The 5380-nt window shown below is 43.5% G+C and overlaps 1 long non-coding RNA gene across 1 annotated transcript; it reads right to left on the reverse strand.

Moving 5' to 3' along the window:
- LOC307204362 lies at window positions 1–2946 on the reverse strand. The gene is made up of 2 exons (XR_013833638.1): window positions 2902–2946; window positions 1–1203 (listed from the first exon to the last, which is right to left on the reverse strand). It is a non-coding gene; the product is annotated as an uncharacterized lncRNA (long non-coding RNA).
- Window positions 2947–5380: the final 2434 nt, after the last annotated feature.

The following is a 5380-nucleotide window of genomic DNA, read 5'->3' on the forward strand; positions in this document are numbered from 1 at the left end:
TTCTAGAACTTTTTTTATTTCTTACAGGAGCAAGAAAGAAGTGGCCTGATATAGGCCGATGTGAAAAGGAGCCCCCTTTCATCAGATGAAGCTGAAATTCCTGCTTCTGTGGAGTCAGATGGTGGGCAAGATGGCAGAAGAACCATTACCATTACTAAACTCAGTAATGGTAACGGTTTTGCTGACACCCCACAAGATTTGTCTTCTGAGCAGGATTGCATTTTCTTCTTCTTGTCCAGTCAATGTTGCACACACGCACACACACACACACCCAGCAAAACAAACTCTAAGCTGGTTCTAGCTTTTTTCCAAAAAGGACGATGGGAAAATCTTGTTTCTTAAGAACTGCTGCTAAGGCAAGTGAAAAATCTTGGACTAGAAAAGACACGCAGTCTGAGCTGCCAATAAGTCAGCTTCTTAGATATGTGGTCCAATGGAAGACTAAAGAAGGGTGCCTTTCCCCTCATTACTGTCAGGGATAGGGACCCTGTTGTCCTACAGATGTTGCAAGGATCAGGGCAGAAGGGGGCTGAGTCTAGCAACATCTGGAGGGACGTAGAAGAAGGTCAGAAGAGCTCTGCTGGATCAGGCCAATGGCCCATCTAGCTCAGCATCCTGTACTCACAGGGGCCAAACGGATCCTATTATAGGATTGTGGTTTCCAACAACCAGTATTCAGAAGCCTCACTGTCTCCAGCTATGGAGGCAGAGTACAGCCATTGCAGCTAGTAGCCATTAATAGCCCTCTGTGAATTTGTCTATTCTTTTAAAGCCATCCAAGCTGGTAGCCATCTCTTCCTCCTGTGGGAAGGAGTTCCATAGGTGAACTGCACTGCACTGCTCTGAAATACCTAGATTTAATGGCGGGGGAGACAGAGAAGGTCCCATATTTCACAGTCATTCTGGTGGGGTGAAGACCACCGGTGGAAAGACCTTAAAAATAAAGCTGGGCTCTGCGCTTTTAAAATAATCAATTTCTATCCAACCACCCCAACCAAGCTGGGCTCAGCCCAACCTCAGCTCTGGTGGGGAGCGCTGAGGACAATGAAAGGGTTGCTTTGGGATCTCGGCGGCTCCAGGAGTTCAAGGTAGTACATCATCTATACTGTAGTGTCTCATTCCAACTTACAGTATATGATGATATCCAGCCTGGAACCTCAATGGGTCGGTTTCGCTCCGCAGCAGACTTTGGCAAGTGGAGAGCTGGAAGGAGAAGGAATGGAATTTTAGGTGTGGGAAACTCACACTGGGAATTCGAACCCGCTCCCCCGCTACAAAACTGACATGTGGACTCTGCCAAACTTTAATCATTCACACAAGGCTAGACTCACCAGTGCAACTCTCTCATTCTCACACCAGGAGGTAAAACAGGACTTACTTTCTTCTTTTTAATGTGTGTATCAGCTGTCTCCAAACTTAGTTTTGTACTACAATTTCCATCATCTCCAGCCAGAATAGAGCACGGTCAAGGAGGATGGGATTTGTAGGATCTGGAGGGCACCATGTTGCAGGAGAAGGCTGGTGTATTTTCGTAGAATTTGAAGGGATCCCAAGGGTCATCTAATCCAACCCACTCCAAACACAGCTCAAGAATCCCCAACAGGTGACCACCTAACATCTGTTTTAAAACTTCCAATGCATGCCATACTGGGCAAGACACCCATCTGCGGCGGGTTCTCGCAGCCTTTTTTTAGTGCTGCACAGTGTGGTATAGTGGTTAGAGTATTGGACTGCAGTTGGGTTAAGAGACCCATGGGTTCAGTCCCCTCTCAGCTCTAAAACTGACCCAGCCTGGCCTGCCTGGTGCAGTTGTTGTAGGGAGAATATAGGGTGGGTGAAGGGGAGACCCACATGCAGCCCCCTTGGAACACAAGGAAGAAAGGCTTGTGCATGAGGGCCGATACAAGTGCACAAAAATTCTCTCTCTATATATATAGAATTTGAAGGGTCTCCTGAGGGTCATCTACTCCATCCCCCTGCAATGCAGAAATATTTCACTGCTCATCCCCCCCCCCAGCCAGAGTTATTTAATAGCATTTCTTAAGTGCTTAATTTTTAAAATCTGTTAAGTCATCTACCAAAAGGACTGTAGCCGCCTAAGGCTTAACTCAAGTGTGGAGCCTAAATGAGTTGTTTCCGTTCATATTAGTAGGTCTACCCTGAGTAGGACAAACATTCTCAGGAAAACAACATACCCCGATTCGTTTTAAGGGTTCTTCCACCACCACCACTTCATACTCAGAGTAGACCCATTTAAATTATTAGGTCTTATGTTAGCTGGGTTTAATTTATTCTCTGTTGTTTCAGACGTCCTGAAGAGCCCTCTTGCAAGTAATTTTTAAAAATCATACGGTATTTATTTATTTATTCCAGGCATTTTTATGCTGCTTAACACCCGTAGTTTTTAAGCGGCGTACAACGAGGCTATGCAAAATAAGCGCAAGAGAGAGGAAATCTGTTAAAATGAACTGATAACTCTCAGGGAATTATTATTGTTTTTAATGCCAGCTGATACATATAATATAAATATGTGTTGTGTTTGTGTGTGTCTTCCAACTAAGTCAAACACAAAATGCGTATATATGTTTCCCTCCCTTTATGGTTTTGATCTATGGGCTACTTTTAAAATGAGGCTGCATTTTAAACTGCATTTTAACCTGTATTTTAAATTGGTCCCCCCCCCCCACATTATGTTTTTACTGTAATTTTACTGATGTTAGCCACCCTGAGCCCGGCTCTGGCCAGGGAGGGTGGGAAATAAATAAATTTTAGTATTATATTATTTATTATTTTTAAAAAATTCAATAAAGCAGTGCAAATATTCTTTCAGAAAAAGGGATCTAAAACAGTGGAAGCTATCCAGACACAGCCCTAATAACCCACCCCATTCCATATGCTTACCATTCTGAGTTGCAACGGACGCCCTCCAAGATCCGCATCTGATGGGGGCTTCTGAAGAAGACCTTTATATACCCTGGGCCTTATTTGCATAGCTGCTCAGCCCTGCCAACCCATTTCAGCCCCCCCCCTTGCCTGAACTTGGCTCCCCTCCACCCCACACCCTGACCCACCCACTGCCAGTAACTTCTAGGAAATTTAAGTACTTTGAGGACATCAGGTGGGGAGGGACAGAGAGACCTGCCGGCCGCCGGCCCCCTGAAATGGTACCAGTTCCTAAGAGGAAGGTGCTGAGGGCCCCCAGTCTCCTTTAAGCCCTGTCCTCCAGAGGAGGGGAGACCCAGAGGTGAAATGATGCCCACTTTCCAATATCTGAAGGGCTGTCCCATGGAAGACAGAGCAAGCTTATTTTCTGCTGCTCCAGACGGGAGGACCAGAACCAAAAGATTCCAATCCAAAGAAAGGCTGAAAATTAGGAAGAACTTAGTAAGGGCTGCTGGACAGTGGAATGGATTAGCAATGGAGTGTCCTTCACCGGAGGTGCTTGAAGCTGCAATTCCTGCATTGCAAGGAGTGGGACTAGATGACCGCTGGGGAACCCCCCTTCCAAAACTACCATTCTGAGATTCTATGGCCCAGGAATGTGGGCAAGGAAATGTTCCATGTCAGAGACCCTGGAGGGCCTCTGCCAGTCAGTGTAGGCAATCCCGAGTGGGATGAGACCCCCGTAGCTACCTGATTCAGTATAGTGGTACTTCAGGTTACAGATGTTTCAGGTTACAGACTCTGCTAACCCAGAAATAGTACCTCGGGTTAAGAACTTTGCTTCAGGGTGAGAACAGAAATCATGCTCCGGCGGTGTAGCAGCAGCGGGAGGCCCCATTAGCTAAAGTGGTACCTCAGGTTAAGAACAGTTTCAGGTTAAGAACGGACCTCCAGAACTGGCCAATTGGTGCCAAAGAAGGACAGAACTTTCTTTATGTATGCAACAACAGCAGCAAGAATACTCATCGCCAAGTATTGGAAGACACAAGATTTACCCACCCGGGAAGAATGGCAGATGAAGCTGATGGACTATATGGAATTGGCAGAAATGACTGGCAGAATCCGAGACCAGGGAGAAGAGTCGGTGGAAGAAGATTGGAAAAAAATTTAAAGATTATTTACAGAAATATTGTAAAATTAATGAGCTTTAGAAAAATGGTGGAATGAAGTTATATGGCTTTGGCAGAAATGTTATAAGGAACTAGGTACAGATATATTGTTAATGTATTAAAGGGGAAAAAATAAGGTTAGAATATGTTAAGATTAATTACAGGACAGAAAACAGAGGAAGATGGAAAGGAATTGCTGAAACAGTTAATTGAAGAGGAATACAAAAAGGGAGGCGTGAGGAAGTCAATGAAACAAGTGAATGAAAGCTAAGATTGAAAATACTGGAAGTGTTTTTAATTGTTTTTTGTTTTGTTTTGTTAATTCAATGTTTTACGTAGTGTTTTTGTTTTTGTTTTTGTATTGTATTATATTGATTTGTTTTAATTTTCTTTCTTTCTTTTTGTAAAATTTAAACTCTTAATAAATATTATTTTTTTAAAAAAAAAAAAGAACGGACCTCCAGAACGAATTAAGTTCTTAACCTGAGGTATCACTGTATTGGGCAGCTTCTCAGGTTCCTAAATATTTCGGAAAAGCACCATAGCTCAGTGGCAATGCAGTAAAATGCAATGTTATGCAATGTAATGTTTTGCAAGCTCAACCACTTTGCATCTACAAGTAAGGTATGGGAATGTCCTCTGCCTGAAACCCTGATGAGCTGCTGCCAGCTATTGTAGGCAGCAGTGAGCTCGATGACTCAGGATAAAGAAGCGGAATCGTGAAGTTGGAAGAGACCCTGAGGGTCATCTAGCCCAACCCTCTGCAATGCAATAATCTTCTGCCCAACATGGGGCTTGAACCCACAAGCCTGAGATTAAGAGCCTCATGCTCTACTGACTGAGCCATCGCAAGCCATCTTGCCTTCTCTGTTCCTATTTCAAATCAACTCCTTACTTCATAAACATGAGGGCTGGGAAGAAAAACTGATGAGCAATAATAATAATAATATTAATAACAATAATAATAATAATAATATATTATTATTATTATTATTATTATTATTATTATTATTATTATTATTTATACCCTGCCCATCTGGCTGGGCTTCCCCAGCCACTCTGGGCGGCTTCCAACAGAATATTAAAATACCGTAATCCATCAAACATTAAAAGCTTCCCTAAACAGGGCTTCCTTCATATGTCTTCTAAAAGTCAGATAGTCGTTGTTCTCTTTGACATCTGGTGGGAGGGTGTTCCACAGGGAGGGCGCCACCACCAAGAAGGCCCGTTGCGGAGTTGGCAAAGTTAACATACAAACTGCGTGAGAAGGACAACCGTGACTTTAAAGGAAGAATGGGAACTATTTACAAATGATCTAAAAAGACAAC

The sequence above is a fragment of the Podarcis cretensis genome (genome assembly GCF_951804945.1).
Source record: "Podarcis cretensis genome assembly, chromosome: 15".
NCBI classification, from domain to species: domain Eukaryota; kingdom Metazoa; phylum Chordata; class Lepidosauria; order Squamata; family Lacertidae; genus Podarcis; species Podarcis cretensis.